Genomic DNA, 25,267 nt, shown 5'->3' with positions numbered 1-25,267 from the left:
GAGGAGGGGCAAGGGAGCATGCCTACATGGAGTCCCCGCATGCAGGCGGAGGAGACATGCATGACGGAAGCATTGCATTACTTACACATCAGAACCATGTACACGTCACATGTAGCGGCAATCATGTACAACACATCCCACAAGTGAAACACACACGTCCTCAACAAACACGCATCAACACTCACTGGACTGGGCATCAAAGTCCAGCATCTCTCCCACTCCTTCGACCAATTCAGGTGGTATGAACTCTGTAACGAGTGCCTCCTGCGGAGTCAGCTCTTCCTCCTCTGGTGCAGGCCCACCGCCAGTCACCAGAGTCAAGTTGTAATTAGAGGCACGCTTAGCCTTAGGGCTTCGTTTGATGTCATTCCAACGCTTTTTGCACTCTTGCACCGTGCGCACCTCATGGCCGAATGAACTGACATGTTCCGCAACATGCTTCCAGTGGGTGTCACGTTGGGCAGCCGTAGTCTGACTATTGGCAGCCACTAGCATGTCACGGCTGTGGCCCCGCACGTAGTCCACAAGGAAGTCCAGTTCCTGCTTACAGAAAGGCTTCTACCTCGACGTTCAGGAGGTTGTGGCTGTGTGTGGGGTCCCAGCCTGTGCTGCAGGTGCAATCTTCCTCCTCTTGGACTGTGGCGCAGACCCTGGCTTGCTAATGCCGCCCTGACCAGTATGGCCAGTGGGTTCGGTGGATTGAGCCAAGGGAGTGGCAGGTGGAGGGATGACCAAAGGCCTGACTTGTGTCAGTGGCAGCTGGGTGCCCACTAATGGACCCTGCGCAGCAACATCAGCTGTGGCAGGGTCATTGACTGCAACGGTCCTGGTTGGCAGACTCACAGCCGGGGTGCTGTTGGGTGCATCTGCCCCTGCACTTGCCAACACCCAGCTGTTCGGGGCAGCAGATGACATGACTGCCCCAGGGACACGTGTCTTGGTCTGAGCAGCCCGGCATGCCCCTATGGTTTCCCCCCTGGCCTGTTGGAGATCTACCAAGGGCTCTTCAAGTGCCAACGCAGCCTGCACTGGCAGACTCCGAGCCTGGGTGGCGATGTCCACAGCTGCACCTGCAGCTACCACTACCCTTTGGCCCGTGGCAGTCGATGGAACGGACTGCCGGGTCACACGGGCACCAGTGCCAGATGCAGAAGCTGCATCCCCCGGAACCACAGGGGGTGGTGGCATGACTGCACCGATACATGGCACAACATTGTGCTCAAGTGGCGCACCCCTGCCTCTTCCCCCTCTGTGGCCGCCCTGGACACCCTGGAGTCCCCCTACTCCCTGGTCATCACGGCCACATCCCCGACCACGCCCGCCACGGGGAGGACGCCCAGCTGAGGCGTCCCTCACCTTTGGTGTCCTCCCAACCATGGCACAGATGTAGTAGTGCCGGCACAGATGGAGTGGTGCCAATGGGAGGTGTACACCACAATTGACCTGGGCAATTGGGGTGAAGGGGGTAGGAAGCAAGATGTTAACAGCCCCCCTGCACCTGCAAGGCTGTATGTGACCCCGGTGATGAAGTGACGGGTCACGCAACGCTCAGGCACCCCAAAACTGCAGTAAAACCGTGCACGCAACCCTGCAGCCTACGTGCGTGGATTCAACCTCCTGCAGTACGCGGTGGCACCCAGTAACACGAATAACGCGTACGGGTGGGACACGCAGGCTACTATGACATCGAAAATGGGTGCGATACACAGGGGCACCCGCAGTGGGAAAAAGAGCATGTGCGACTCACCGTCTGACTAGCGCGATGCAGAAAAACACACGTAGCCAATACCCCCGCCAAAAGAAGAGATACGTCCTTGATAGCTGTGAAGTTGTGATGGCGCGCGAAACAACAGGAAGCAGCAACACAGGTCAGTCTCCACGAAAGGCATGTACAGCAAACTGCTGGGCCCGCTCACCTTTAACCCGTGCTGAGGGAAATGCACGCGCGCGTCACGTCACTTACGCGCATGGGCCCTTTACTCGTATTACACGCGGACGTGCAGTTTTTCACGCGCGCTGAAATGCCCATGCACACCTGTGCGTGTCACGTCACAGGGGCGTTTGCGCTTGAGGGGCCTTCTGTCCAATGAAATTGTGTATGCGTGCAGACGCGCTTAAACGCTAAGGGCCTTTCCTCAAATTACACGCTGACGTGCCGAATTTTCATGTGCCAAATCACTCCGTATCAAGCTGGCCACGCGTAAGCATACGGAAGACCACGCTCCTGCCCAGAAGGCCGAACTACTGCCCCCCAGAGCCCCGAGCACGCTCCCACCTGCCATCTGCTGCTGCCTGACTGCCTGCCACCCACGTGCCCTGCCATTTGCTGCCTGCACATCTGCCAGGGGTGCTGTTGCTGTGACCACCCCTGCTGGAACCGAAGACTCCGACTGGGAGTCCATCGCTCCACAGCCCAGCCCCAGGACCCAGTTGCCCACCCACTCCTGCCTCAGGGGTTGTCATGTCGGGCACCGCAACATCTGGCACCACTGACAACCCCCGGCCAGAGAGGCAGAGGGGCATCAGCTTCAGTGCCACCGAAGTTGGTGTCCTGGTGGAACAAGTCCTGGGGCAGTATGATGCCCTCTTCGGAAGTTCCCGCGCCGACAAGGAAGGACGGACTCGGATCTGGACTGACATTGTGACTGCCATCAACGCGTAGGGGGTGGCAGTCCGCGACTTCCAACATGTCAAGAAGCGCTGGGAGGACTTCAGGTCCAGGACCCTGAACAAGGCCCGGCGCCTCATGAAGGCAGCGGATGCCAAGGGGCGCCGGGTCCACTTGTCGGAAGATCAGATGAGGGTCCTGGAACGCATATCCCCAGCACTCCACATTCAGGTCCTTGAGAGGCAGACCCGTCTGGAGTCGAGCGGTAAGTGTACATGCATCCTGATTGTGAGCTGTGCGTGGGGTGATGTTTCAGTAGTGTGAAGGTTGCACATCTGTTTGTATGGGGTGGAGTATGGGTGGGGGTGTACAGGGCCGTGGGGCTAACACATGTGAGGGCTGTAATGTTTGAGACATGGATGGTGCTTGTGTGTGTAGGCTTGCATTCCAAATGCAGTTGTGTGGTCACACATGTTTGGATGAATGTGTATGTAAGTAGACATGTCCTTGATGTCACGCATGTATGTTGTTTTCAGCTGCATGTATCAGCACTGTGTACATGTGCATTTGTGTGTATTTGACAAGGGTGCAACAGTGATGCAACATGGATGCATGTGACAGCAGGATGTGGAAGCCTGATTGGCAGATGTGACATGGATGCCCATCTGAACACTGCGACACTTGGCAGAGGTGTACACATGCATGCAAGTGTGGTGGTGTGTGTACAATTGTGGTGCACTTCCTGTGTTGCATGTGATATCTGGCTCAGCTTTGCCTGCTCATGCTGTTGTATGTGTATGGATGGTGCTGGCAGTTGCGATATGGCTGTGGTATGGCTCATGTGTGCGAGTTGAAATGGCATGTGTATTGGGAATTGTGATGGCATGTCTGAGGTTTGCCAATGCCACTCATGTACAACTGTCATGTGTGTATGTGTCCATTGTACAGTGCCCTGATGCCTGTGTTTTATTTCTCCCTGTCTGCAGCGTCAACTGATGAAGAGGGCGGAGAAGGTGCTGTGGAGCACAGCGGCGGGGATCCCACCGCCAGCCGGAGACGCAAGGCCCGGCTCCCCTCCCATGTTGTGATCTCGTCGGGGAGTGAGGAGTCCGGTGCCACGTCCCAGGCCGCAGCTGCCGGGGGGAGGTCCAAGAGGCGGAGGTTGGAGTTGGACTCCTCGGCAGCAGAAGGGGCAGCTGGGACCCCACAGGGCCCAACGGGGGAAGATGGCACAGAGTCATCCAGGTTGGTGGGGGTTTGGTGGAGGAGGCCGTGCAAGCAACGGAGACGGGGTCTGGAGGTGGGGATCCCACTGGTGCTAGTGGTGCAGTGCAGGACCAGGGACAGGAGGCAGCACAGGCCGCCGCGGAGGTGCCTGTGTGCAATCCTGTCCCTGATCCTGTCCCTGCATCATCTTGCACCAGCACGGATGCCTACATCCAGACCCGTTTTCAGGCAGGGGATGAGCAAACAACAACTGGCCTTCCTCTGCCTGCGGACGTGGCTATCCGGGTCCGGGTTGAGCCTGTCCTGACTGGTGTGGCGTTGCGTCAACGGGCCATGCGAGGTGACCTGCAGTCTTTTCATGAGGAGACTGCACGTCATCTCGAATGGCTCGTTGACCACGTCAGCCTGCTGGGACAGGTCACCCAGGCCGGATTCCTCCGTTTGATGGGGCTTGCTACGACCCCCTCCTCAACTGAACCTCCTACGCGCCAGTCGTCCTCTGTGCCATCTTCCCACCCATCAGTCACCTGGGTGCCCTGTGGAGCTGCCTCTGACGGTGCAGCCAGGCTGGTGGAGGAGTTATCCCTGCCACAGTCGGGAGTCGGACGTCCAGCAGGGGTGGCCACATCAACGACTGCACCCCAGCCGGCGGAGGATGTGCTGGAAGCAGGAGGCAGTGCACGGGCAGAAGCACAGCAGCAACGTGGTGGGAGCCATGAAGGCTCAGGGCCTTCAACATCGGAAAGGCAGGCATCGGCCGGAGGGCAGGAGGACCCAGGACAGAGAGTGTCTTCCGTGTGGCAGCGGTTGGGCCACGCCATAGATGCGGAGCGGCAGCGGGCGGAAGAGGCACGGCTCACAATGGTCAGGGCGGAGAACTCCATGCGGAGGGCCCTGAGGCGGGCCGAGAGCCTCGAGGCAATCCGCAGGGGGTTGGAGGTGGACACGTCGACGGCCCTGCGGACCCCCGGGGCCATGGAGGAGGACCGCCTCCGGGACATTGAGCAGGAGTTCAATGATGCCCTGGCCCGGAACATCCAAAAGTGAGCCGTCAGACTAGCCTGCTGCCCTTGTACATAGTTATGTAGGTAGTGTTAGGTTTCCTTTGTTTTTTGATTTATTTTGGACCTTTTGGACATTGGCCACATTTTTGTATATAGTTTATTTTATTAGTTAGTGTTGTTAGATAGGTTTAATTTCTTTTGTTGGGATAATGGACCCTGGCTTGTTCGTCTGTACATAGTTCACTGTTGGATTTTATTTTTCTTTCACAATTTACCCATGGAGCAATGGCTTTCAATTATTATTTCCCATTGGATTTTCTTTTGTGGACAGTGACTTTGGACACCATTACTTTGGATTATGATTTTTGGTTTTGCTTTTTTTCACAGACATGCTTCTTTTCATTTTTGTACATTCCCATTTCTGTTTCTTTATTTTTGAATCTATTTATGTTTCCTTTAATACATATTTTTTTTATCAAACTTCAATGTGTAGTATCATCTCATTGGTTTCATGCATATCATGATATGGGTTTTGAGATTCACTGACACCCATTGGGTGTATTTGAGGGACATGTGTTTGTTTTCGAAACTTGCAATTGGTGTTCTGTCATGTAATTGCCATTTCTGAGTGGGTAGATGCAATACTCGGGTGGTTTTTTTTTTGCCTTTGGAGGCTGACCATAGGGACCAGGGATCTCGATTGCTGATGACATGTTGGCTGGGGAACATGAGTTGGGGCCTGCTGGCAGGTGCCCCACAGTGCTGGGGGGTGGGGGTGGTGGGAGACATGGGTGGGGGCCTGGTGGAGGGTTCCCCTGCACTGCTGGGGGGTGGGGGTGGTGGGGACATGAGTTGGACATGGGTGGGGGCCTGCTGGCAGGTGCCCCACAGTGCTGGGGGGTGGGGGTGGTGGGGAACATGGACATGGGTGGGGGCCTGCTGGCAGGTGCCCCACAGTGCTGGGGGGTGGGGGTGGTGGGGAACATGAGTTGGACATGGGTGGGGGCCTGCTGGCAGTTTCCCCACAGTGCTGGGGGGTGGGGGTGGTGGGGACATGAGTTGAACATGGGTGGGGGCCTGCTGGCAGGTGCCCCACAGTGCTGGGGGGTGGGGGTGGTGGGGAACATGAGTTGGACATGGGTGGGGGCCTGCTGGCAGGTGCCCCACAGTCTTGGGTGGTTGGGGTGGTGGGAGACATGGGTGTGGGCCTGGTGGAGGCTGCCCCTGCACTGCTGGGGGGTGGGGTTGGTGGGAGACATGGGTGGGGGCCTGGTGGAGGGTGCCCCTGCACTGCTGGGGGGTGGGGGTGGTGGGGACATGAGTTGGACATGGGTGGGGGCCTGATGGAGGCTGCTCCTGCACTGCTGGAGGTGGGGGTGGTGTGAGACATGGGCGGGGGCCTGGTGGAGGGTTCCCCTGGTGGCTGGGGGTGCAGGGGGACATGCGTTGGTGGGCAGTAGTGCAAGTTGACATGTGGGTTGGCTGGGGGGCATGGCCATGGTGGCTGGGGTGCCTGCAGGACATATGCAGGGTAGGCCCCTGTGGTGTGAGCCACCTGCAGGGGCCGTGGAGGGTGTAGAGGGAACACCTGGGAGGACCCACACGTGCAATTCACGTGTGGTGCTCCCCGCGCACCCCTGTAATACACGTACCCTGATGGAATCGCGTGTGATACTTTCCGCGCACCCCTGATATGCACGTACCCTGCTGATATTGCGTGTGAAACTTCCCGCGCACCCCGAAATACACGTAGCCAGGAGATTTGCGTGTGGAACTTCCCACGCACCCCGAAATACACATAGCCAGGACATTCGCGTGTGGAACTTCCCGCGCACCCGAAATACACGTAGCCAGGACATTCGCGTGTGGAACTTCCCGCGCACCCCTGCAATACACGTACCCTGCTGATATCGCGTGTGAAACTTCCCACGCACCCCGAAATACACGTAGCCTGGACATTCGCGTGAGGAACTTCCCGCGCACCCCTGGAATACACGTACCCTGCTGATATCGCGTGTGAAACTTCCCGCGCACCCCGAAATACACATACCCTGCTGAAATCGCGTGTGGAACTTCCCGCGCACCCCTGATATACACGTACCCTGCTGAATTCACGTGTGAAAATTCCCTCGCACCCCTGATGTACATGTACCCTGATGGAATCGCGTGTGGAACTTCAAGCGCACCCCTGGAATACACGTACCCTGCTGATGTCGCGTGTGAAACTTCCCGCGCACCCCGAAATACACGTAACCTGGACATTCGCGTGTGGAACTTCAAGCGCATCCCTGAAATACACGTACCCTACTGAAATCGCGTGTGGAACTTCCCGCGCACCCCTGAAATAACGTACCCTGATGGAATCGCGTGTGAAACTTCCCGCGCACCCCTGAAATGCACCTACCCAGTTGAAATGACGTGAGGTACTTTCCGCGCACCCCAGTGATACACGTAGCCCGCATGCCGTGCTGGTACAGGGTTAGCGCAGCCCTTTGCGCTGGATTGGGGATTTTGATGGCTTTTCCCTGCGCAAGAGGCGTTCTTGGGGGCATAACTGGCGCTGTTGCAGGGTCGCTGCGCCACTGTGCGCCACGGCTGGTTTTGGTAGCTGGAATCCATGAATACGCTGTGCGCGGAAATGGGTTTTGGCGCACGCGGCTGGCGCAGGGATTCGCACGCGCACACTGTGCGCCAGCCGCATGCGCCACTTGTGCGCTGAATTCTATGAATTACCCCCTCAATCACTGCAAGACTAGGATAAAATGCTATTGTTTGTTTTTCTACAAAATGCTGCCTTCACATGGAAAACACTAACATTTCCCCATGAATGACACGTAGAATTAAATAAATCACTGATCATTTCTTTACAAATACTCATGTACGATGAGAGCAGCGGCTTCTCTCCCACACTCACCGTGCTTTGCCTCTGGTTCAGGAGGAGCGCTGGGGTACATCGGATTGCAGCACTCTGCCTCCGGCTGCCACCTCATGTTCGCACGTGCATGGTGGAGTCTTGCGGTGTTGCTGCATCTCGCGAGATTGAGCAGCTTAGTCCTATTCCATCACAAAGTCTGCATACCTTGCTGGGTTACGTCACTCGCTCTTGGGACGACAACTTCCCCTCACTCCACTGGGTGATGCTGTTCCTGGTTTTTCTTCCCCACTACTCTTTGACTTGAAGATGTCCCCTTCACTTTGCAGAACTTTCTCTTCTCTGATGCTGGTTCTCACAGCGTTAGCCTGACATACGTGTTCAGATGAGTTATCTTCACATGTGACATACGTGTTCAGATGAGTTATCTTCACATGGGATTTCCGTCTCTTCAGCAGTGCCTTCACTCCGGGAAATCTGTTGTCTTGCCATGGTTTCTCTATCTTCAATTGACCTTCTTTCATAATTGGCAACTCTGTCCAGGATCCAAAGCTTGCCATCCTGAGTGCATATATGATTGGTACATGTTTGCACTACTTGGATAGGTCTGCTGAACCTGGATCCCGTGATGTGATGCTTCTGGGGCAAGTCCCCTTCACGCACATCTATTCTTTGGGCTGACCTTCCCCGTCATTGCACCTTTTTATTTCTTCCATATTCTTTCTTTTTCTCCACACTACATCCTCCATGTTTACTGCATCATCCCCCCTTACTTTTATTAACCATGGAGGTACTAGTGTGGACGTTGCTCTTCATCCTCTTAGCATGTGTAAGGATGACACATGTGTTGCCCCATTTGGGGTGAGACAGTGAGCAGCTACAACTTCTTTTACGGTCTTATGTTGTTGCAGGGCCACTTTGATGAAACAGTTAGTTACTTCAACCAGCACATTGGCCTGTGGATGCTATAAAGAAACTTTGATCTGTTTGAAGTTGTTGTCTTTCTATTTCGCGGGAGACCAATTGAACCCCATTGTTCATTACAATCTCTTTCGGCAGACCCTCTCGCTGGAACTCCGCTGTGAGCACATCAATAAGAATTGCGCTGGTGATGTCGGGTACACACTCTGCTTCAACCCATTTGGATAGGTAATGGATCATGACCAAGCCGTACCAGTGTTCATGTGACATGGCTTCTAAGGGCCCAATGAACTCTAACCCCAGTTTGCACCATACGCCTTTCCGGGATCTCAGTAGGTATTAGGGGTGCTTCTCTCACTGTCCAACGTTTGTTGCTATTAATGCACTCATGGCAGCTCTCCATCATGACTCTGATATCGTGGTCAATGCCCGGTCACCAGTAGGACTCCCTCACTCAAAGTCTTGTCATGTTACTTCCAAGGTGCACCGAGTAAGCCCTGCACAGAATTAGTTTCCTCATCCCCAGAAGCGGGATGACCTGATTGCCTCAGTTTAGCAATCCCTCTGATTCGAATATTTCTTCTGCAACTTTCCAGCATGGCCTCAATCCTTCAGATATTGCCCTCTCACTACGCCATCCTTTCTTAAACCATTTAGTTAACTTCATGATTGTGGCATCTTTAGTTGCTTTTTCCCTCCTATGGCCTTTGCTCATTTCTAGGAACTCTTGGCTACTTAAGTCGCATATTGAAGTCATCACACGCATCTTTCAAGAATGTGGTGGTTGACTCCCTTTGTTCAGGCAATCGTGACATGTAATTGGCTTGCATGTTCTTCCATCATGCTGTGTGCAATATTTCATAGGTGTATTCTTGCAATTCTGCCATTTTTCTTGCTAATTTGGGGCTATACGCTTCGTCCCGCCTGGGCTCAGCATGTGTATTAAGGGTTTGTGGTTGGTAACCAAATGGAAATTTGTGCCCCACACATGTTCTAAAATACTCTACCGCCCATGCGCATGCTAGCATTTCTTTCACAACGGTAGAGTGGTTGTTTTCAGCTTCTGACAGCACTTTGGACGTGAATGTCACTATGTGTTTCCGTGTCTCCCTTCTTCTGGGTCAGTGTTGCTCCCAACCCATACGCGCTGGCATCCATGGTAATAAAGGTTTTTCATAGTGGATTGAAGGGCCTTAGCCATGGGGCACCCATTATCCAATTCTTAACTTCCTCAAAGACTTCCCTTGGTTCTCGGTACCATTTATATTCGGCTCCCTTCTTCAGCAATTCTCTTAATGGCGCTGTCGTTTCTGAAAATCGAGGCACACATTTCTTTTTCACAAAGGATCTTAGTTCTTTACTGGATGAGGCCGGGGCTTTCACTATTGCCTGCAGTAGGTTTTCTTTGTGCCTGATTCCTTTGCTCGATATCTTTATTCCAAGATATTATACTACATTTCATCGGATCACACATTTTTCATACTGTCGTCTTACCCCTACTTCTTGCAGCTTGTTGAGTACTTTCCTCAACACTACATCATGGGTGTCAATGTCTTCAGCGTATATGAAGATGTCGTCCAAAAGTAAGAAACATTCCAATGTTACGTAACAAGGAGTCCATCATTCTCTGAAATGCCGAAGCTGCCGATGACAACCCAAATGGCAATCTGGCAAACTGAAATGGCCTGAAAGGAGTGATGAATGCTGTCAGTGGTCTCGATTCTTTATGCAAACTGATCGGATGATATGCATCCCTCATGTCGAGTTTGGAAAAGTACTTTGCCTCTTTCATCATGAGGATTAATAAGTTTATACTGGGAAGGGAATGACTGTCCGTTATCACTTCTAAACTGGAGCTACGTAAGACTATGCATACTCTAAGGTCATTTGTGAACAGTTTCTTTATCATATCAGCACCACTGAACTCAACCATTCGGATGATTCTACCGTCTCTATAGTGCCCTCTTTCACCATCTTTTCTAGTTCCATCTGTAATGCACTTCTTGCCAACGCTGGGACAGGTCTCACCTTATGTTTGATGGGAATGGCATTCGGTCTCAATCTGATCTTGTGTACCTAGTTCTTTATCTTCCCTGGTTCTTCCGAAAATAACCACAGGAACTTGTTTCTTGACACTGACACTCCTCCTATTCTGACATAGTAATTGGTCCTGTGTGCTGGGGTCAAACCTGATGTCCAACTTAGCTTGGTCGTCCCACCCCAATACTGCAGGACCCTCCTCTGAAAAGTACAGTCTGATTTCAGTATTCCTGCCTTTAAACTCGACAGTGCCATTGATATAGCCCAGCAGGCGAACTGGGGAACCACCGAACAGTGTGGCCCTGTGCTTTTTTCTTGTACCTCAACCGTGGTTCTACCTACCCTGTCTTTGTAGGTGCGAATGGGCAGTATTGTTAAATCTGACCCCAAATCGGACAGCACTCTGGTCTCATTTCCATCCACCTGGATAATGCAGTGTGGTTTTTGTCTTCCTCGCAGTCAAGCTATTCACCATAATAATGGTTGGTCTGCCTTCTTCAGACGACTTGGTGCCTCGTGTCACCCACTACCTCGATCAGCGACACTTTCTTTCCTCATGACCTGCTTGCAATCGCAATGTGACTAAACCCCCTACAGTTTGAACATATTTTGCTTCTGGTGGGACACTCCTTGTCGTTTGCCAGATGGCGGGTGCTGGTGCGCCTATGGTACTTTAATGGTTCTCTTTTCCCCCTCTTTCATCTCTGCCATCATTCCGGTGTTTTTCCTTGCCACCTTTGTGTTGGATGGTATGCACTTCTGCAGCTTGTGCTCTTCCCGCCAATTCCTTATGCCTGCACAAGGTTTCCTTGACGGCTCTGGCAAACTGAATCGCCTTGTCCAAGACCGGTTTCTTTGCCAAAATAAACTTATCCTGGACTTTTCTGCATGTCGCAAATCATGTTCTCTGTGTTTTCGCCAGTCACATAGTGCAGCCATTTCCCACATTCTGGTGACATAATCGTCGACTGATTCAGAATTGTCCTGCTTCCTGCAGTAACATGTTATCCTATGTAGCACTGTATTTCCTTTATTCGATAACCGCTTGACTATTCTCCTTATGGCCTCTTTGTATTCAACTATTTCCGTTCTCAGACCAGCGTAGATCCTTTGACCTTCCACTCCATGGCATTGAGTAACATGGCTTTCTTCCTTTCTGGGGCCAGAGGTCAAAGTAGGTGGGAACTAAAGTGTACAACGTTCCCTTACTTTTTTAGGAAATCAGTGACCGTTCCCTTACTTTATTTAACCCGGAGCACCGTTCCAGGACAGCAGTGATGGACACCTTTATTTATGTCTTTAGTAACTTCTTCCCTACTGGAGATTTGAACCTCGGTCACACTCCAGTTGTACACCCTGCTGAGCTATCTTGCAGTTGCTGGGTTGCTGTTGTTCCTTTGTATAGATTGCCTGGGACATAACGCTCATTGTCAAGTAGTCACAAGGCCCTGTTCTCGGTACTGATATGTGTCTTCTGCAATTAAACATGGATTGCTGCAGACAAAGTGTCTATACATGTAATGGGCAGGGGTGTGTGGCTATAGTCCTACGCGTGTCCCTTAAGAGATGGGAATGACGGGGGATTGAAGAGGGAGGCTGCTTTAAGCTGCATGCTGTGGGGGACAATGACCAACTAATGGTTATTTAAATGCTGCATTTTCTTTTGTTGTGTTCTCGTCTGTCTTAATAGTACTGTAAACACAACAGTGTAGGGTGCAGTGGAGACAAGGAAGGTATGGTGTTTGCATTGTGGGAGGGTTGAGTATGGGGTAGCTGGAGAGTGGCAGGGAGGGGGACCACTGGCTAGGGCATAGTCCGCTCCACCATGTGCATCTAAATATGTGACGAACAGAGGTTCCCACATAGTTCCCATGAGTCCATCATAACTTGTTGCCCCTAAGGAAAGACACTCCTTAAGTGCATGTGGAAATTTAGTTTACAAGTTATTACTATTGTGCTGGATGTATCCTGTTAGTAACCTGAAATGAGTGCCCGGAGTGACGACGGAATGCCCCTGTTGACATAGCACTTAGGTTGTTTCTGTGGGAAACAGCCTGGAAGTTAGGCTGCACAGTTGTAGGTTAGTGATGAATGGGAGGGCATAGTTTACACTGCTGGTTGAGGGGAGGCAGTGAGGGTGTGGAGGGTGAAATTCAAAAAGTTTTGGTGTCGTATAATATGTGTGCAGTGTAGTACACAGCACAGAGATGTTTTGTGTTCTGTATCTCGAGTAACCATGAAATTCATGTCAGATGGTAGTTGGGATGATGCAGGCCTCGATCCAGATTAAATCATTGTGCTGGAATGTCCGCAGGCTGGTTAAATGTGTTAAAACTCAGAAAATCATAGCACAGGCTAATAGATTGGGCGCCAATATACAATTCTTACAAGAAACTCATGTGGTGGACTCAGTCACTCAACAGGGTGGCCAGTCTTGGGGTGGACAGCGGTATTACACGTTGTACTCCACCAGGGTGTGGGGAGTGATGACATCAATTCACAAAACACTTCCAGTTCCAGTATGGCGGGCTTACCTGGGGACTGCAGAAATGCTGGTGGTGGCGTCACTCCTTGCATCGTGGTTGTGGTCAGTCTGTAGCTGACTCCTCATTGCGAATTGTGTTGTGGCTTAATCTATGACTCCACACAGTCTGATTTATTGCTTTATTCAGCAGGCTTCACATTTAACTATATACAACAGGTAGTTACTTCACTACCTTTAATGATCCCAGTTCCAACGCTTGCAAACCGTGGTGAAGAGGCAAGCCTGGCTTTGCCACTAGTTCAGGAGGAGCGCCACGGTGCATCTGTTTGTGGCACTGCCCCGCGCTTGAACTCCGGCTGCCGGGCTCATATTCTCACGCGTACGTTCGTTCAAGAGGAAGACACAAATATTTCCCCCTTTGTAAATGATTGGCACATCACCGATCATTTCTTTACAAATACCCATGTACGATATGAGCAGTTGCAGTTGCTTCTCTCCCCCACTCGCTGTGCCAAAACGAGTTGGGTTGATACTAGATCCCATCTGAGAAACGGACCTTTGGTGATAGGCCGTTTCTCAGATGTACATTTCCCACAATATAAAGCGAAAGGAGTGATCTAAGATGTGCAATTTATAAGCAGACTCTTTATGAGGCACATCCACAATACAGTGCAAGCGTGTGTTTTGAAAGGCCAAAGCTGGAACTCACCCAGGGGCTGCAATAATTAGCTGCATTGTCTTCTGCTGGTATATTCAGCCTGCTGCAAGTCATGACCAGGGGTATAGCCATGGGCAAGGAAGCTATGGATAAATACACAAAATCTACCCCCCGAAGACAGGGAGATGCCCCTGAACAAGCTGGGCGCTTCCTCCCCTCCGAATTACAGCAAATGCTAGAAACCATGACAAAGGGGTTTGCTGCTGTGATCAAGAAGCTGGACGATATCACGATCATTATCACCACCATCAGAGTGCAACTTGCTAAGGAGGTCCTACGGATAAATGAAGCAGAAGAACGGATCGGGCCTCGGAGGATAGGGTGCACGACTTGCAATTGACTGTGATTACTCTGGTAAAGGATATGAGGTACGTGAAGTCCAAATGCAATGATCTTGAATCCCGCTTCCGGAGGAACAATGTCAGAAAAGTCAGAGTTCCGGAGGAAAAATTGAACAAGTGGTGGAGCAGTTGCTTAGAGAGCTGTTAGGGTAGCCACAGCGATCGCATTTTTTTGCAGTCAAAAGAGCCAAAGGGCCATGACCCAAAAGCCAAAGCTGGGTGATTTTCCAAGACCTTTACCAGCCAAGATATTGAGCTACTGCGACCGAGACTTGCTTCTGAAGCTCGCGAGAGATAAGAAAGAGCTCCAAATGGGATCTCAGGTGAGCCGGATCTTTCCTGATTTTTCTGTGTCAGTACAACAGTAGCAGCGACAATTCTTGGGAGTCAAAAAGATGCTGAGGGAGCGCTATGTCCAATATTCGATGATTTTTCTGGTTCGACTGGACTTTCAATTTCAGGACAAACTATATTTTTTCACAGTCCCGGAAGAGGCGGTAAAGTTCATCGAGGCCAAAATACCAGTTCAGCGCCCGCTTGGCAAGTCCCAGGAGGGATTGCGTAAGACATGAGTCCATCATAACTTGTTGCCCCTAAGGAAAGACACTCCTTAAGTGCATGTGGAAATTTAGTTTACAAGTTATTACTATTGTGCTGGATGTATCCTGTTAGTAACCTGAAATGAGTGCCCGGAGTGACGACGGAATGCCCCTGTTGACATAGCACTTAGGTTGTTTCTGTGGGAAACAGCCTGGAAGTTAGGCTGCACAGTTGTAGGTTAGTGATGAATGGGAGGGCATAGTTTACACTGCTGGTTGAGGGGAGGCAGTGAGGGTGTGGAGGGTGAAATTCAAAAAGTTTTGGTGTCGTATAATATGTGTGCAGTGTAGTACACAGCACAGAGATGTTTTGTGTTCTGTATCTCGAGTAACCATGAAATTCATGTCAGATGGTAGTTGGGATGATGCAGGCCTCGATCCAGATTAAATCATTGTGCTGGAATGTCCGCAGGCTGGTTAAATGTGTTAAAACTCAGAAAATCATAGCACAGGCTAATAGATTGGGCGCCAATATACAATTCTTACAAGAAACTCATGTGGTGGACTCAGTCACTCAACAGGGTGGCCAGTCTTGGGGTGGACAGCGGTATTACACGTTGTACTCCACCAGGGTGTGGGGAGTGATGACATCAATTCACAAAACACTTCCAGTCATGTGTCATTATCTGGTTGTGGAGGAAAGAGGCAGGTACGTGTTGGTACATGGATTGCTTTGCAAGAGAGAAGTGGTCTTCTTGAACTTTTATGCCCCAAACATAGATGATCCAGATTTCTACACACAGGTGATAAATCTCCTGCAGGGATTCTCGAGAGTGGCCTCATATGGGTATGTGATTTTAACACCATTATGGATGTGGCGGTGGACAAGTCCACTTCTGGTCCACGGGACCTGACAAAAGCAGAACGGGTTCTTTGGTCTGGGGTGCAGGATCTGAATATTGTGGATGTCTGCCGACTCAGTCAGGGAACTGAACGTGGATTCACTTATTACTCTGCGGTACATAATATGCACTCCCATATAGAAATGTGGTCTCTCTCTGATGATCTCCTCCCTAAGCTGTCTGACTGTGTAATGTATCCAAGAACATTCTCAGATCACTGCGCGTTGATTTTGGTTGTAACTTGGTCTACTGAGAGTCGCCCTAAACTCTGATGGGGCTTTAAACCTGAGGCACTAAGGAACCTTACCTTCATGCAGGGATTACTAAAGGGTATTGATGTGTATTTTTCACAAAATGTGGGGTCGGTCACTACACCGGCGGTGTTATGGCAGGCGTTCAATGTTCTTTGACTCCACACTCTCCTTTTCTCCTCACATCTCTGACGTCTTTAAGAAGTCAAACTATCAACTGCACCTCCTCAGAGGTATTCTTCTTTTCTTCTCCTTCCCCCAGAAGCTTACTGTCTCTAGAGCTCTGGTTCTCTCTAGGCTGGACTACTGCGACAGCCTCTTTCTAAATCTGCCTGCTTCTACTCTCAGCCCCATGAAACTCATCCAGAACAGGACTGCGAGACTTGTCATTGACCTCAAGCCCAGGGATCATATCTCTCCAGCACTGAAATCTCTGCATTGGCTCCCAGTGGCTGCAAGGATTAAGTTCAAGACCCTCTGCATTGTCCACAAGGCCTTCTGTGACCTGGGTCCAAAATACCTTCAACTCTCCCTCTGTAAACACCTTCCCACTCGAGCTCTTCGCTCCTTCACCTCCAACTCCCTCAGGGTCAGTCGCTTCTCCAAGCAACGAGTTGGGGGTAGATCTCTTTCCTCGGCTGGGGCCTCCTTCTGGAACAGCCTCCCTGCCACTCTGTAACTTGAGGAGAACCATCTCCAGTTCTGGAAGCACCTCCTCCTTGCTTTTGCCTTCGCTCTTCCTTTTCCCTGCTGATCTGTCTGCTTCGGCTCTGTGCACCTGGCAACCCTCTGTCTTTGGACCCAGGTCCCTGTCCACCCAGCCACACACCCGTACTGCCTCCTGGCAACCCTTGCACTTGGGTCTGTATCTGTAACCCTACAGTCCCCTTACCTGCACTTATCAGACACCCCTTGTCTGCGCTTTAAACCTTGCACTTGCCATCCTGCTGGCGGCACTACCAGTTGTTGTCCTTATCCCTTGCTCAGCACTTTCCACCTTTCCCCACTCCCTTGCACTTTCCCCCTTCCTTCTCCCCTGCACTTGCGCGTTCTCAATGTCACTGGATCTAGTTAGATCGTTGTTTTGTCCTCCCTTATTTCCTTCTCTTGCCTCGTCACGCTCTGAAACAGGTGTGTATAAGCGTGATACAAATAAAATATCATATCATATCATATGTGTGAAGGTGGTAATGTCGAATGAACTTGGGGTCCTGAGGCAGCTCAGGCACAATATGGCTGTGGTCGAGAAGGGATTGAAAGACCTCCAAGATAGTTACATGGACAGAGAGATTATGGTTAGGGAAGATATCTACCACAAACCACAAAAAATCAGTAGCATTTCCTGATACAAGTCCAATTTCACTCAATATTGGTAAAAACAAATTCGGTGTCACTCCAAAAGATCCATTTCAGTGATGATTCACAAAAAATAATTTTAATTTCTCAATTTATGATCAGCTGACATGTGTTTCGACCACCGGTCGTTTTCAAGGCTGTACAAAATAAAAGTGCCACAAAATACAGGTAATGCACAGATAAATGCATATACATTCCATTAAGATCAAGAAAACAACAACAACAAGAGGGCGCTAGGGGGCCAAACAAGATGGCCGCTTTCTAGTGAGCTCCCACACGGCCCGTGATTAATCCTGCCCAATCCTCCTGAATTCGGACCATCTGTGCCCTGACAGAAGGATACCCCTGCTCGCCAGACACTGCTTTGCTGTGCCGTGAAAATTGGAGCCAAAACGGAGATCATATGACCTAAAACGCTACCCCTCAAGCCAGCACCCGTGAATAAACAAGCAGGCCCACTAGAAGCCGGGGCGCGGAGAGATAGCCTGAGTGGAGTGCGGACGAGCGGATGCTGCCCGCCCTCTTCACATCCTACAAAGCCAAAGCCACACTGAGCCCCCACGAGCCGCGGGTGAAAACCGAAGATGCGCCGGCCCCTCATGTCAGCAACTCCACCACAGCACTTGCGGCCTGACCCGGAGAGGGGGTCTGCAGCCGCGGCTCGGGCAGTGTGCCCCGAGCGGACCGGGCTGCCGCCTGCTCGCCTGCACAAGAGGAGTGCTGGGCGGGGTGTGGGTCCACGCCACTCTCGAGGCTCCCTCTCCCTCCTTGTGAACAGGCCTGCGGCGCGGGAAGGAGAATCCGGAATGCAGACGCCAACTCTCTCCTCCCTCCCCGCCTGAGTGAGAACGGCCCTCGCGGGTCCAGCTGAGCAACCAGAGGACCTGGAGCAGACGTCGAGCTGCGGGCACCACTCTCAGGTACGGAGCATGCAGGAGGAAACACTGATTAAAATACTCGAAGTCCCGTCCGAGCCCCTCCCTGCACGCTCAGGCTGCCTTTGTCTTCAAGCTGCCAACCCCGCTGGGCCAGCGCGACCCCCTCCAGTCCTCATTACGTGGCCTAAGGGAACTGCACACCAAGACCTTCTATTCCATCAAAAACAACAAGGGGAACTAACTACCACCACCCCCCGTAATACCCCGAGGAATAGATTGCGTGTAAAACCTTACCGTGCAGGCAACAAAGCTCCCTATTCATCCAATATTGGACCACCAAGCCCTGCTGAGATTTTTAAAAAATCAGTACTTGGAAACTGAACTAAGCGCTGTGCCCGTGCTCCACAGACCCATCGGAACACGCTGCTACCCTTAACCCCCGCCGCAAAACGCACATCATAACTCATTGAAAGGGGACAACCTACGTCCCGAAATTGCATACAAGTTTCAAGATTAATACGAATCAACCCCAAACAGCGCAGGTTCAATGGGGAAGATGGATAAGTCACAAAAAAATCTAAACTTTGAAACCGGAACAGTCCGTAAAACCCCTAGAATACAAGAGGAGCGTGAGACCCCCAGTGTCAGCGGAGCCCAAATGGAGGAAGGAACCTCCTCCCCAGACATCAAAGGGCTCCTACTAGACTTGAAAGCGGGCATAGGGAGTTTAAATAATAAAATGGATGGCCTTGCATCGAAAGTGGATCTTCTCCAACACCGAATGGACACACATACTGAACGCCTCAATGACGTCGAACAAAGTGTGTCCAATCTAGACGACGGGGCAGCAACTTTGGGAGTAAGAGTCACCCAGCTCGAATCCCAAATGAAAACGACCACCGCCAGATGCGAAGATTTAGAAGGTCGCTCCAGAAGGAATAACATCAGGATCATCGCGGTGAGAGAACAACAATCCGGAGCGAAGATGGAGGACTTCGTTGAAACACTATGCGCCACCTTCTTCAGCCGTGAATCCCTTTCCAACCTGTTCATTGTAGAGAGAGCACACAGGATCCCTTCCTCCAAACCTATCTCAGGTGGCCCTGCCAGGCCAATAATTGCCAAATTACTAAATTACAAAGATCGTGACACCATCCTCCGACTGGCCACGGAGAAAGGAGAGATCCACTATGACGGGGACAGAATCCACTTTTATCCAGACTTCTCGCCAACAGTCCAATCCCAAAGGAGATCATTCACCTCCACCAGGCAGAGACTCAAAGACAACCAAATTACGTACTCAATGCTGTTCCCAGCGCGCCTCAGAATCCAACATGAGGGAAAGGTCAATTTTTTCCAGACGCCAGAAGAAGCAAACGACTTCCTAGATCAAGCAGGATGTTCTAGGCTAAACGCCATGTTTTCGGAAAGACACAGGGAACCCCACGCTCTGAATTAGGGTATTAATATAACAATTGTTTGCGGAAGAAATATCCAAAAGGTACAATTTGAAAATGAGTATCAAAGGAGTTTATTAGACCTGATACATTTTTAATATGACTTGAATCATGATTTAATCTGCACTTACTGCGAAAATTTACATAGCAGGAAAAAACCTTTAAGAACACATCTATAAAATAAAATTCATACTATTCAAACGTGCATCCATTCATCCACAAGCATCCGTCAATCATCAATTCACTCATCCAAAACACCAATGAGTATAAAATGTAAAATCTATAAAAATCATGACATATAATTCATCAAATAGATTGTTTATAGAAAGAATGTGAAATCAATATACATGACCACAATAGATAATAAAGGTGGCCAAAAGGTTGAGATGGGTCCCAAGAATCTTCAACCACGACCTCATCACAAGTTTCTTTCTACCGGTTTCGACGTGTATACTTTATTATAGTGACGTCTTCTTCAGGAGATAAAAAATGTTTACATTCTATGGGTTCATCCCAGGTCGCAGCACAACATACGGTATCAGAAGGCTGTTCGGTGTCATAGAAGCACTAGATCCATCGCAACAAGCAATAGCAGTCCTTCTCGATGCCGAAAAAGCGTTCGACTCCGTCGAATGGCCATTCATGTTTGCGGTTTTGACACGTATGGGACTTGGCAATTTCTTCATCAAGCTAGTCTCACTACTTCATACTGACCCCCGCTCCTTCATCTCTCTGGGCAACACGTCAGCCAGCATAAAACTAGAACGCGGTACCAGACAAGGCTGCCCTCTATCAGCACTTATTTTCGCCTTAATAATGGAACCCTTAGCCTCGCAACTGCGCACACAACAACTACACAGAGGGATAACCTTTGGACCCCACAAACTAGTCGTCTCACTATATGCGGATGACGTAGTTCTATTCGTGCAAGACCCCAAAGCCAACCTCAACCCAATTATGCACGAAGTGATTAAATTCAGTAATGTCTCAGGCCTCAAAACCAACCACTCCAAATCAGTGATTTTCCCCCTAATACAACAAACCACAAAATTTGAGGACGACCACGGGTTCAAATGGGAAGACTCCCGGGTCCGGTACCTAGGCATCTATATGTCCCTCAATCACAAAGATATCGATAACGACAACTATGAACCGACACTGAGAACACTTCAAGAACGCATACAGAGATGGAAATCACTCCCACTAACACTCTGGGGTTGAGCCTCCCTAATCAAAATGATGATTCTCCCCAAGCTTCTTTATCTATTCACGAACATACCGCTACTCCTTCCACAAACCTTTTTTAAGAGAATTAAGAGCCTTATTCTAGAGCTACAATGGGCAGGAAAACCAGCAAGAGTGGCCTACACAACCCTAATTTTACCAACATCCCAAGGCGGTCTCGCACTCCCCGACATGGAGAGATACTTCTGGGCAGCCCAAGCACAATTCTTGAGCCACTGGTATACTACACATTTCATCCGTCCCCACGTACAGAATGAAAGAGCCCTAGCTTCACCCAACCTACTGAGGGCAGTTGTTATAAGTCCTTTCAACATACGCAATCTGGAAGAAACTAGCACGAAGTACAAGTCAGATTCTCCCCCCTGCTTCCGATTAAACACATCCCAGCCATCCCCCTGACAGCCGAGAAGACGTTCCACCAGTGGCTCCGTAGAGTCAATGTTCAGTCACTTGGCGATCTATTCCCTGAAGACATGTTTATTACCCCCCAGCTGGCCAGGGAGAGAAGGGGTGACTTGTCACTTGACATATTAATGTACTTCAGGCTACGGTACACCCTGCAGTCAATATTCCCTTCATTTCTCAAACAACCAGATACATGGAATCTCTTACACAACACGATCCAGGCGCAAGGCAAAGGGAGGCTAACCTCACTAATATATAAATCCCTACTGACGGACACAGTAGCCATAGACGCCCGAATGAAGGAACGCTGGGAAAAAGACACTCAAAACAGGATACCAGATGAGGACTGGACGTACATCCTGCGGCAAACACAGAAAGTGGCAATAAACACACGCCTCATGCAAATTCAATTCAACTTTATACACCAAACTTACTTCACAACGGCCAAAAAGCACAGACAACACCAAGATTCCTCGGCACAGTGTGAGCGATGCAACGCCCAGTCGGCTGACTTTTTCCACCTAGCCTGGGGCTGCCCCGTGGTCTCCCAGTTCTGGTCTCAAGTGCTACAAACAGTAGCAGCAATAATAGGCGAGGATCTGACACCACTCGCCATGGTGTCCCTCCTCAGTCTAACCAAATACTTACACCCCTCAATAAGGAAACTGACAGCCCTTCTCCTGGTGTTGGCACGCAGGAGAATAGCCATGGCATGGGGCCGAGGCCCAACCCCTTCAATAGAGTCGTGGAAAAAAGATATCCTATATTGCCGGGATATAGACACTGAGGGGGTAATTCATAGAATTCAGCGCACAAGTGGCGCACGCGGCTGGCGCACAGTGTGCGCGTGCGAATCCCTGCGCCAGCCGCGTTCGCCAAAATACATTTCCGCGCGCAGCGTATTCATGGATTCCAGCCACCAAAACCAGCCGTGGCGCACAGTGGCGCAGCGACCCTGCAGCAGCGCCAGTTACGCCCCCAAGAACGCCGCTTGCGCAGGGAAAAGCCATCAAAATCCCCAATCCAGCGCAAAGGGCTGCGCTAACCCTGTACCAGCACGGCAAGCGGGGTACGTGTATCACTGGGGTGCGCGGGAAGTTCCTCACGTTATTTCAGCTGGGTACGTGTATTTCAGGGGTGCGCAGGAAGTTCCACACGCGATTCCATCAGGGTACGTGTACATCAGGGGTGCGCAGGAAGTTTCACACGTGAATTCTGCAGGGTACGTTTATTTCAGGCGTGCGCGGGAAGTTTCACACGTGATTTCAGCTGGGTACGTGTATATCAGGGGTGCGCTGGAAGTTCCACACGCGAATGTCCTGAGTACGTGTATTTCGGGGTGCGCGGGAAGTTACACACGTGAATTTAGCAGGGTACGTGTATTTCAGGGGTGCGCGGGATGTTTCACATGCGATTGGCGATGTGCGAGCGTGGTACATGTATTACTGGGGTGCGCGGGAAGTTTCACACGCAATTTATGCTGGGTACGTGTATTACTGGGGTGCGCAGGAAGTTTCACATGCGATTTCAGCTGGGTATGTGTATTCCAGGTGTGCGTTCGAAGTTCCACACGCGAATATCCTGGGTACGTGTATTTTGGGGTGCGCGGGAAGTTACACACGTGAATTCAGCAGGGTACGTGTATTTCAGGGGTGCGCGGAAAGTTCTACACTCGATTCCATCAGGATATGTGTATATCAGGGGTGCGCTGGAAGTTCCACACGTGAATGTCCTGGGTACGTGTATTTCAGGGTGCGCGGAAAGTTACACACGTGAATTCAATAGGGTACGTGTATTTCATGGGTGCGCGGCAAGTTTCACACGCGATTGGCCCTGTGCGAGCGTGGTATGTGTATTACTGGGGTGCACGGGAAGTTTCACACGCGATTTCAGCTGGGTACGTGTATTCCAGGGGTGTGCTGGAAGTCCCACACGCGAATGTCCTGGGTACGTGTATTTTGGGGTGCGCGGGAAGTTTCACACGCAATATCAGCAGGGTACGTGTATTTCAGGGGTTCCGTGGAGTACTACACGTGAATTGGCCGTGTGGGTCCTCCTAGGTGTTCGCTCCACAACCTCCACGGCCCCTGCAGGCAGCCCACACCACGGGGGACTACCCTGCACCCCCACTCATGTCCCCCAGCACCCCACCCCCCAGCACTGTGTGGAACCCTCCACCAGGCCCCCAACTCATGTCCCCCTGCACACCCACCCCCCTGCACTGTGGGGCACCCTACACCAGGCCCCCAACTCATGTCCCCCTGCACCCCCACCCCCCAGCACTGTGGGGAACCCTCCACCAGGCCCCCAACTCATGTCCCCCTGCACCCCCACCCCCCAGCACTGTGGGGCACCTGCCAGCAGGCCCCCACTCATGTCCAACTCATGTCCCCCTGCACCCCCACCCCCCAGCACTGTGGGGCACCTGCCAGCAGGCCCCCACTCATGTCCAACTCATGTCCCCCTGCACCCCCACCCCCCAGCACTGTGGGGCACCCTCCACCAGGCCCCCAACTCATGTCCCCCTGCACCCCCACCCCCCTGCACTGTGGGGCACCCTCCACCAGGCCCCCAACTCATGTCCCCCTGCACACCCACACCCCAGCACTGTGGGGCACCTGCCAGCAGGCCCCCAACTCATGTCCCCCTGCACCCCCAGCCCCCAGCATTGTGGGGCACCTGCCAGCAGGCCCCCACTCATGTCCAACTCATGTCCCCCTGCACCCCCACCCCCCAGCACTGCGGGGCACCCTCCACCAGGCCCCCAACTCATGTCCCTCTGCACCCTCACCCCCTGCATTGTGGGGCACCCTCCACCAGGCCCCCAACTCATGTCCCCCTGCACCCCCACCCCCAGCACTGTGGGGCACCAGCCAGCAGGCCCCCACTCATGTCCAACTCATGTCCCCCTGCACCCCCACCCCCCAGCACTGTGGGGCACCCTCCACCAGGCCCCAAACTCATTTCCCCCTGCACCCTCACCCCCCTGCACTGTGGGGCACCCTGCACCAGGCCCCCAACTCATGTCCCCCTGCACCCCCACCCCCCAGCACTGTGGGGCACCTGCCAGCAGGCCCCCACTCATGTCCAACTCATGTCCCCCCGCGCCCCCACCCCCCAGCACTGTGGGGCACCCTCCACCAGGCCCCAAACTCATGTCCCCCTGCACCCCCACCCCCGTGCACTGTGGGGCACCCTCCACCAGGCCCCCAACTCATGTCCCCCTGCACCCCCACCCCCCAGCACTGTGGGGCACCTGCCAGCAGGCCCCCACTCATGTCCAACTCATGTCCCCCTGCACCCCCACCCCCCCAGCACTGTGGGGCACCCTCCACCAGGCCCCCACACATGTCCCCCAGCCAGAATGTCATCACAATCTAGATCCCTGGCCCTTATGTTCAGCCTCCAAATGCCAAACACCCACCCGAGTATTGCATCCACCCACTTAGAAATGGCAATAACATGATAGAACCCCAATTGCAAGTTTGGAAATGAACACATGTTCCTCACATACCATACACCCAATGGGTGTCACTGAATCTCAAAACCCATATCATGATATGCATGAAACCAATGAGATGATACTACACATTGAGGTTTGAACGAAAAATATGTATTAAAAGAAACATAAATTGAATCAAAAATTAACAAACAAAAATGGGAATTCAAAAATAATAAAACCCAGCATGTCTGTGAAATAATGCAAAACCACAAATCATAATCCAAAGGAAAGGTGTCCAAAGTCACAGTCCACAAAAGTAAATCCAATGGAAAATGCTCCATGGGTAAATTGTAAAAAAAAATGAAAATCCAACAGTCAACTATATACAGATAAACAATCCAGGGTCCATGATCCCAACAGAAGAAATGAAACCTATCTAATAACACTACCTAATAAAAAAAAACTATATACAAAAATGTGGCCCATTGTCCAAAAGGTCCAAAAAAAATGCAAAACCAAAGGAAACCTAACACTAACTACAGAACTATTTACAAGGGCAGCGGGCTAGTCCGACGG

The sequence above is a fragment of the Ambystoma mexicanum genome, chromosome 6p (genome assembly GCF_040938575.1).
Source record: "Ambystoma mexicanum isolate Mex_15411 chromosome 6p, UKY_AmexF1_1, whole genome shotgun sequence".
In the NCBI taxonomy this organism is placed as follows: domain Eukaryota; kingdom Metazoa; phylum Chordata; class Amphibia; order Caudata; family Ambystomatidae; genus Ambystoma; species Ambystoma mexicanum.
The sequence above is the reverse complement of the archived record's forward strand: the minus strand, read 5'-3'. Positions refer to the sequence as shown.